Genomic DNA, 10,448 nt, shown 5'->3' with positions numbered 1-10,448 from the left:
CTGAGGTGATTGGATACATGTGAACTATTGGAGAAGAGAATATTTATAAAAGCAAAACTACAATGTTAAGAACTAAATTGATCCTTTGCAAAAGACTATGACCTTAATTAATATGTACTGTGTGGTTTTGAGAAGACAGTAGCTATACTAGGGAATTTGGGGAAATAAAGTTGGCTAGTTAGTGTGGACACCAATTCTAGAACTCTTTATAAGCCAAAAATTTTGGCTTACATTGTGCACACATTGTTATTGAATGGAATTGGTTTCTTTCTAAGCAAAGTTTCCCGATAAAAGTGATCATTAAGGAAAATTGATTGGTTGGCAGTATGTACAATAAATTAGGCCTTGAGCCAAGATGACCACTCAGTAAAGAGGCTTTAGAGTAATTTACGCTTGCAGTGTCTAAGGCTAGGTTAAAAAAAAAAGTAGGTAGGTAGGTACTAGACTACAGGTGAATAAATCAATATGAATTTCTCTTTAACTTTATATAGATAACAATAGAAACATTTGTAGATATATTTAAATATATAGATGAACACATACATATATTTCCTTGCTTTGTCAGTTGAGAGGGCCTAACTGGAACTACCTCACAGTGGCATTGCATCCCAGCAGAATGCTTGGAGAAATGTTTGATTCTATGACTGGCAGAATGGAAGGCAGAATAAGGGTCCCCAAAGATGTTCACATTCTAATTCCTAGAGTCTCTGAATGTATTATGTAAAATGGCAAAGAGAAATTCAAGTAGCAGAAGAATTTAAGGTTGCTAATTGACTGACCCTAATCAAGGCAGATTGCTATGGCTTTCCAGATGAGTCCAATGTAATCTTATATGAGTACTTAAATGTAGAAGAGAGAAATGTAAAAAGAGAACCAGAGAGATGTTAGCATGGGAAGGAACTGATGCAGCATTGTTGGCTTTGAAAATGAAAGAATGGGGTTATGAGCCAGGAATGTTAGAAACCCCTAAAAATTAAGAGAAGATAAAAAACAAGTTCTCCTCTGGAACTTCCAGAAGGAATGCAGCCCTTCATATGCTTCAAATTTTAGCCCAATTAGACAGGATTTTGAAATTCCAACTTCAAAAATGATAAAAGTTTTAAAAGCTGTGTTGTTTTAAGCCACCAATTTTGTGGTAAATTGTTATAGTGGCAATACAAAATTAATACAGATTGTAAATACACAAGATGACCCAAGAGCATTTTATAGAGCTAGAATATAAAGAAATGCTCTTAAAAAAGAAGAAAAACCCTAACAATGAAGTACTCAAAGGAACACAGGAGCTGAATGAAAGAGCTCCCAATTGATAAAGCTGGAACCTTTTGAGCAATAAACTAAATAGCACAGTATTATGTTATAATCCAAAGCATAAAATAAATATCCACAAGTTCAAACTGATATAATAGATGGTTGAATGAATAGATGGAGAAAAGCTGAAATATTATGTAGAAGTTCAAGTATTTATGAAGATCCTAAGGAGGGCAATGTAACTCCTCACTCCTTAGATGCAGACTGCATGCAGTAACTTCCTTCCCAATAATGCAATATGGAACAGGGAAAAAAGAATGATTTCTACAGTGGAGAAACTTGACAAATACTACCTCTGCTGGGTAATCAAGGTTAACATCAACATGACATCATGTTGACAGCATGTTCTCTTTACTTGATGTGATGAAATTGGTACTTTACCTCCATAGTCTTACTCCAAAAAACTCCTAATTTTAGTCTAATGATAAGAAAAACTTTATTCAAGCTGCAATCAAAGAGCATTCTACAAAGTACATGACTAAGTACTTCTCAAAACTGTGAGAGCCATCTATAATATGGAAAGTCTGAGAAGCTATCATAACCAAAAGAAGTCTAAGAAGACAAGTGTTTTGAGAGACCCCCAGCTAAGTTGAGGTTCCAGTACCAGAACAGCTTGCAACCCCACCCTAATAAGAAAGATGGGGAGATGGACATGAGTGTTTATAATTCATCTTTCATGGGACACCTATTTTACCTGGTGGACAGCCCAACTAGCTGTTTGACCTCTGACCAAGGCATCCCTTACACAGGAAATGTGTTCATTGTGTCATATGCACTTATGGTTCTTGGCTGATTTCATGTTCAGTTTATACCTGCTCAGGCACTGGGAGCCCAAACCTGATTTCTCCTCAGCATCCTGGGGAAAATCCAGCTTGTGGTAGCCCCTGATTCTTCAGAAGGAAGGCACAAATGCAATACACGACCACAACAGGGAAAAAGTTCAATGATGTTTACATACAGATTCTGGGCAAGAAGAGTCAATGAGTTAGGAGGTGCTACGGTTTGAATGTGTCCTCCAAAATTAATATGTTAGAAATTTAATCTTCATGCAACAGTGTTGATGGGGGACATTTAGGAAGTGAGGACTAATGCAGTTATTGAGGAAGAAGGTTAATTATCTCAGGAGTGGGCTCCTAATAAAAAGACACTTGGGACAGGTGTGGTGGTGCACACCTGTAACCCCAGAGGTTCGGGAGGCTGAGGCAGGAGGTCTCAAGTTCAAAGCCAGTCTCAGCAAAAGCAAGGTGCTAAGCAACTCAGTGAGACCTTGTCTCTAAATAAAATGCAAAATAGGGCTGGGGATGTGGCTCAGTGGTCAAGTACCCCTAATTTCAATCCCTGGTACCAAAAAAAAGCCTTGGCGCTCTCTCTCTCTCTCTCTCTCTCTCTCTCTCTCTCTCTCTCTCTCTCTCTCTCTCTCTCTCTCTCTCTCTCTCTCCCCTCTTTCCTCATATTTTTTTCACCATGTCATGCCTTAAGTGTTATAATGCAGCAAGAAGGTCTTCATCAGATATGGTCCCTCAGTCTTGAACTTGCCAAGAATTGTGAACCAAATTAACTTCTATTGTTTATAAATACACAGTCTGCAGTATTCTATTATAACAGCACAAAACAGACTAAGACAGGGATGCAGTCCTCTGTCCTGAGGACTCTCTCCTGGGTCACTTGAGAAAGGAATGAGGAGCCAGGTGGAGAGAAAGAGAGGGATTTGCAGGCCACTGCCTTTATTGATCCAAGATGTTAACCAAACAGGTTTCCTCTGGGGAGTTTTAGTTGGCAGATTAAAACCATCAGTCATGAGTTTCAGGATGTTACAGTGTGACAAAGTACTAACTGTGGGGTAGCTGCAGAGTCCTTGCAGGTTGAAGGTTAGCAAGGCCAGTCAAGTAGGCTTATCTAGCTGTGCCATAGAGAGATCATCACTAGGAGGAAGTTGTATAAGGCAGATATCTAGTTCAACCACATTGAGGAACTGAGAGGAGGTGTGGAACCAGACACTGTGTCAAGGGTGACTGAGCCCTGCTTCTGACACAAGAAAGTCCAACATTCAAAATGGAGCTGAGGCAACATAAAACTATCAAATATAATGTGGCATCCTGGGTAGGATTTTGAAACAGAAAAAACCTTAGGTAAGAAATAAGGAAGTCTAAATACAGTACACACTTTAGTTAAAAATAATGCCTCAATATTGTGTCATTGGTTTACTAGTGTGCCATAATAATGTTAAGATGTTAATGATGGGGACCTGGATGAAGGGCATAAAGGAATACTCTGAACAATCTTTGCAATTTTATGTAAACCTAAAGTTCTTCTAAAATAAAAAGGTAATTTTTTAAATGACAGAGAATCTTTAGGGACGCATTTCATTGTAGATTTTAGTGAAAGTAACCACTAGTTTGATTATTAATTGGAGGAGATGAAAAAATAGTGACTGAGTCTTAGATTATGCCAAAGTTTTAGGCCCAAATAGTCAGGAGAATGTATTATTACAGTGACAAAGAGGAAAAATGAGAGAGGAAGCTTGCTGGTTGAGCAAACGATGAGTTGGGAACACACTAAATTTGAGCCTAAAATAGATAATCCCAACATAAATATACTTAGCAGCTGGAGATGAAGAATTTTATGTTGGGTGAAAGTTTGTGAGTGGAAATGTGAATGTAGATTTAATCAATAAGCCAGTAAATGTACATGGAACAACTACTTATGGGCCCTGTATGGAAAAGGGGAAGGGAATATATACGAAAGTGCAAATCAGGATATTTGTCTATATAAAGATAACATCATGAAACGGTGAACAGGCTTAAATAAGACCTAGCTAGGAGTTTGTGTATACACACTTGTTGTCAATATAAATGAAATCTCTGAGGAAGGGATGGTATGTCCTTCCAAAATTCATACATCGATGGTTTAATTCCCCGAATGGCTATGTATGGAGATGGGGGCTCCACGGAAGGTAATTAAGATTAAATGAGGTCATAAGTATGGAACCATGATCTGATAGAACTGTTGTCCTTACTAAAAGAGACATCAGAAAGTTTTTCTCTTTTCCCCCAACTTCTTCCTCCAAATTCATGCACCAAGAAAAAGTCCATAGGAAGCCATATCAAGAAGTTGGCAGGCACCTGACACTCCTGCCATCTCTCGGCTCCAAACCTGGCAGCAATGAACAATGCCCAAAAGTCCCCCACGGACAAAGGTGGAGAGACATGGGAGTCAGATGAGATGACCCCTCCTCCGGCTGACCCGGGCACTACCGACACTGATGGAATCCCAGAGGAACTGGTCTGACATGGAGATGTGTACTTAAAAGACGTCGCAGCCGAAGAAGGTGAGCTGAAAGAGTCAGGAAATTTCAGATTTAACAGCAATTGAAAGGGAAGGCTCGTCATTACTTACTCCTGCAGCCAAAAAACTGAAAATAGATACCAAAGACCAGAGAAAGAAGCAGAAAGTGGATAAAGATGAAAATCAAAAGAAGCAAATTCTGGTTTCTTTCTTTTCTGAGGAGCAGCAGAACTGCTATGAAATGTACCACCCGCCAGCTTTCCCTAAGGCAGCCATTATAAGGCTGATACAGTCCATCACCGGCACCTCTGTGTCCCAGAATGTTGTTATTGCTATGTCTAGTATTTCCAAGGTTTTCATCTGGGAGGTGGTTGAAGAAACCCCTGGATGTGTGTGAGACATGGGGAGAAATGCCACCACTACAACCCAAACACATGAGGGAGGCTGTTTGGAGGTTGAAGTCAAAGGGGCAATTAACTAACTCAAAGCACAAAAAAATTATCTTCTTCTAGACGAAATCTGGAAAAAGCCTATTACTGACAGGAATACTGGTTCCAGACTTCCTATTATGTGAGAGTTTCGGCCCTGGTGCTTTGGTATCTCAGTCCTCCAAGGATTCCGCGATGGTTTTTAAGTCTTTCTCCCATCTTGTTTTTGTCACACCTAGAAGGCATTCAGCCTGCTTCATACTTCCCTTGACTAAATTTTGGGACCTCTTACAGCATTTTGAGATATTTAACTGTCTCTTGACTAGTTGGAAGAAAGGTGTGTAGGCCTTCAGCATCTTCTGGAAAGGGGAGCTGCTTTCAGAGAAAGAAAACCTTTCCAAGAAAACTTTGATGGTTTCACATTGAAGTCTAAGTTTGTTAAGACTTGGATTGCTTCTTACATCATCTGACTTTAAGTAAATGAAACAACCAGAAACTTTTGACTTACGATTCTCTACTATGAAGGACACGGTGATAACAGGAGTAGTGGAGTAATTTGTGCTTGCTAATAGTTAAGATTCTCCTGTGGATTTTGATGAGTGATCATTAAATTTTTCCAACTTGCAAACAAACAAACAAACAAAAAAAAAAAAAACCAAGAAGTTGGCTACCTGTAAGCCAGGCCGGACACTGAGTTGGCCAGAAGGTTGGTCTTGCAGACTCCAGACTGTGAGAAAATAAATTTCTGTTGTTTAAGCTGCCCAGCGTATGGTATTTTGTTAGAGCATTCTGAATTGACTAAGATGATTACCAGGGATAAAATTCATTTATTCACAAATGTTTATTGAGAACTTATGCTAGATATTTTACTAGATCTCAAAGGTAAAATAGTAAACAAGACACAAGATCCATCAACATAGAATCTATGTTCTGTGATGTGTCATAAAGAAGAAATAGACAAGTAAGACAGAGAGACAGACACCATGAGAAGGGCCACAAAGGGAAAGGAAATAAAAAGTAAATGCAGTTGAGTCTTCAACAAAGAATAACTCTGAGGAGATGGCATTTAAGCTGAGACCTAAATGATGAAAACAAATCAACCATGCAAAATGCTGAGGTAAGAGCTTTGTGGGCAAAGAGAACAGAAAGTGCAAATGCCATGGCCTGAGAGAGTCCTTGAGAAAGAAAGGAGGAGCTAACTGGATGGACATAAAACAAACAAAAGTGGCCTGTAGAAGTACACGGAGTCACACCATTCAGAGCTTTGGAGATCAGTGTAAGAAGGATTGATTTATTACTAAGGCAATGAGAAGCCATTCAATTAATCTAAGTGCCAGGTGTGGTACCAGAGACATGGAAGCCTGAGGTGGGAGGATTACAAGTTTGAGGCTATCCTAGCAAGGCCCTGTCTCAAAATAAATGGAAAGGACTGGGATGTGGCTCAGTGGTTAAGCACCACTGGGTTCAGTCCCTGGTATCAAAAATAAATAAATAAATAAATAAATGAATAAATAAATAAATAAATAATCTAAGTAACAGGTGATATGCCCAATTTATGTTTCTAAACAATGATTATGGATTGAATTGGGGGAAAATAGCAAGAGAAAAGGCAAGGAGACTGAGAAACTAATTCAAATAATATAGAAAGTGAATGTTGTGGATTAATTTAGGATGGTGGTATAAAGAGTCAAATGAGATATTTGACATGAGGTGGGGGTAAAAACAAATGAACTGCATGATCAATGAAATGAATGAATCCTGCTGCCAAGTACTGAGATGGAGAACAGTAGCAGAAGTTTAGGTTTGTGAAGCAAATGAAAAACACATTTGAACACGGGACTAGAAACTAAAATTGAAAGCATTTGGCATAAACAAGGTACTAAATGAGATTAAGGGGCAAGTTGTGATAGAATTGAAAAGAGGGCTAGTTCTGTTGGCATAGAGAACGAGAAGCAACAGTGAGGAAAGAGGAGAACCAGGAAAGGATGGTGTGACCGCCTTTCTGTGTTTAATGCTGTCAAGCCATCTAGTGAGGTAAAAACAGAGGAGTGCGGTTTGGCAATGAAGATTGTGAGAGACCTTGACAAAAGAAGTTTCAGAGCAAAGGTGGAAATAGAAACTAGATTAGAAAAGGATGAAGAATTAATTGGAAGCAAGAAAGAGGTGATAGTGAGCATTGATAGCCTGCTCAAGATACTTATAAGAAGAATGAAAGGAGTAGGAAGATATCTGAAATAGAATGTGGGATTGATACAAGTGGATACTTTAAAAAAAAAAAAAAAAAAAAAACTCGGACATATTAGTTAGGTTTGATCCAGTGGAAAGACTGAGCGTGTTGGTGCCTGGTAGAGGAGAGAAAGGTCCTAGTCCATGAGCAAACAAGAGGGATTAAATCCAGAGAAAAGTAAACCAATCTGCATTTGATAGGGGAAGGGATATTTCTTTCATTGAAAGGAGCAGGGCACAGGTTCTATTTGGTTAGATTTAGTGGGCGAAGTTAAGGGAGTTTACTTTGATGCCTTCTATTTTCTCAGTTACTTTCCAAGAGGCTGTGCAGGGTGAACTGGTGGCTTCAAGTAGTCATCTGAGAGAGTGAAAAGCAAATTTACTAGGAAAACATACGAGAGTGCTAGGCAATATTGAATGGCTGGTTGAGGGGTTTTGTTGTCAATTTCAAGTGTTACCAGTCAGCCTATCTTTTTTCCACCAATGTTCAGTTACTGAAGTACAGACAAGTGGAGGGGTCAGTAGCTTGGAGGTTAGAAATTTGCAGCAGTGGAAGACTGGGGAAGGTGAATTAGAAGAGTAGGAAGTGATGGTCATAAAATAGGACACTTAAGTTTTAGGAGGTGGTTTCATTAGTTGTGATAAGTTCCATTGCTCATATGAATAATAAGTGGCAAAGGTGGGTTTGAAGAAGACAGAGAAAGAGGAGATATCAAGCAACACAGAGGCTAAAGTTTAGGGTATTTTATCCACATGGTTCCTGCAATTTCTAAGAACAATTACAGGATTTAAAGTGTTGTAGGAATTCAACAAGTAGTGAAATCAAAGTAAGCAAGGAGAAATGATTAGTTAGGTAGATAGGAACTACCACCAAGGAGAGGCTGTGAACAGTAAAACTTAATTAGCACATAGACAGCACCTATTCAACTAGATTTTTGTATTTATTTTCTAAATCACATAGTGTTATCATCAGGGATTTTGAGCACTTACTATTTATTTATTAATTATGAACATTCTATTCTAAATTTTTATCATAAAATAAAATTTAAAAGATGTTAATGAATAAACTAAGATAATAACTTCGTTTTATGTATAAATACTGTTATTGGAATTTAACTTGGTACCAGATCTTCAAATCACTTTTTGTTTAAATTAGGGCCTTAAAAAGTAAAAAAATAAAGTATTTTCAAATGTAAAATGATTAATGATTTTCTAGTAAGAGAAAAATTTTACATTTTAATGACTTTCCTAGATGAAAAAGAAACCTCACAAAAATATTTATATGCCAATGAAAGAAATATATAACTGACTGTATTTATTAAATTCCAATACTCATTTTCAATCTCATTTACCAAGTTTACAAAGGTTTTCAATAAAGATTTTATCTAGTGTACTAAATTTCAGTTTGCCCTGATGCCATTCTGCTTTCCTATAAACCAGTCAAATGATATAACATTTTTTTGTAGCAAATGAATTTAAAACTCAATGAAATTCTTTATTTGGGAAGATTTAGAATAAGTTAGGAAATTCTGTTTAGTATGCAGATAAGAGTTTTTATAGGAGCTGTACTCAATTACTTTCAACTAGCTCACCTAAAGATGGAAAATTTTTCAGTTTATATTCAAAATTCCCTCCCCAAACTACAAATTTCTTTTTAAAAGAAATTACTTAGTGTAAAATGTGATCTTTATTTTGATCTTTAAGGGAAAGACTAAATATGAGACTTTTTTTTCCCTAAAAGTTTACTAGGTAAAATACATGGATCCAACAATTGATTTTTTTCTTTTTACAATAAAAGGAAAATGATGTGCACATCTTGCCCTCATCAGGCTCGAGGGCCTTTGTGCACTTATCCCAGCAGCATGGCAAAAACATACCCTGTGGACTTCAACCACTTCACAGAAACAACCCAACTGCAGTTCTCTTCCAGCTCTGGGATTCTCTCTGGAGGGTTGGCAGTTACATGTGGACAAACCAGAAAAGAGGAGTTAAATCTCCAGAGGGGGAAAAACCCCACTGGTGAATCTTCGAATCAGTTGAATATTCTCTAAAAGGAAAACTCGAGAGTGTGGTAGGGGAAGAAAGAGAGAGAGACTTATTATAAGAAATTGGCTCATGTGATTATAGAAGATGAGAAGTCCCACAATATGCCATTGATAAGCTGGAGACCTAGGAGAAGCAGTGTGATATTATGAAATACATATGTGATTTGTGGGACCTTTTTCTGGCTGTCATACAGCTTATCATACAGCTTCTAAAACCTTTGGAAGCTCCAGGATAAGGATGTCTTTGCTGTGTTAATGAGATGGCTGGTTCCTGGAGATTCCTACATAGCTTCAGTATGGTGACTCAAAACAAACAAAATAAAACAAAAATATCCAAGGCATAATTACAGGATTGGAATTTTTAGTCCTAACCCCCAGCCTCTGGGAGGGGAAAAGGGGCTGAATGTGGCATTGATCACCAATGATCAAGGATATAATTAATCATGAATGAGGCTTTATTAAAAACCCAAAGGGCAGGGTTTGGGAGAGCTTCCAGAGAGAACAGGTGGAAGTTAGTGAAGGGTGACACAGCCCATCAGGGAATGAAACTTCATAACCCCTTTCTCCATACTTTGCCCTATCCAACCTACTCATCTGTCTGTTCATCTGTATCTTTTGAAACATCCTTTATAGTAAAGGTAATTATAATAAAAATAATAAAAGTAAATATCAGTAAAGTGATTGCTTGAGTTCTGTGAGTAACTCTAGCAAATTAATTAAACCCAAGGAGGGTGTCTTGGAACCCTGATTTATAGCCAGTTGGTCAGAAGTATAGGCCATACCTGGGGTTTGGAATTGGCACCTGAAGTGAAGAACAGTCTGGTGAAATCTGATGCTATCTCCAGATAGATATGTCAGAATCAAATGGCATTACCCAGGTAATGTCTTCTGTAGAATGGCATTTCAGACGAGGGATGTTCAACCCGTATATTTTTCTGATTGATTTGTCAGTTATTAGAGAAGATTCTAAGATCCTTCTTCACTCCAGTATCTTTACTTTCAGGAAGTCCTTTATATTTGCTTCTCAAGATTTTTACAATTGCATTGTTATATATTGTGGTTGTGACGGTTAGTTTTGTGTGTCAACTTGGCTAGGTCATTGTATAAGATAATTGTTAAAACATTATTTTAAATGCTTCTATTTTTAGATGAGATC

The 10,448-nt window shown here is 37.8% G+C and overlaps 1 pseudogene across 1 annotated transcript; it reads left to right on the top strand.

Annotated features, from left to right (window-relative positions):
* Window positions 1-4,470: 4,470 nt before the first annotated feature.
* On the top strand, window positions 4,471-5,316 carry LOC306664041 (transcription initiation factor TFIID subunit 11-like; annotated as a pseudogene). The gene has a single exon. The product of its transcript is annotated as a transcription initiation factor TFIID subunit 11-like (transcript).
* Window positions 5,317-10,448: the final 5,132 nt, after the last annotated feature.

The sequence above is a fragment of the Sciurus vulgaris genome (assembly GCF_902686455.1).
Source record: "Sciurus vulgaris genome assembly, chromosome: 6".
Taxonomy (NCBI): domain Eukaryota; kingdom Metazoa; phylum Chordata; class Mammalia; order Rodentia; family Sciuridae; genus Sciurus; species Sciurus vulgaris.
This window is presented reverse-complemented; position numbering and strand designations above follow the sequence as displayed.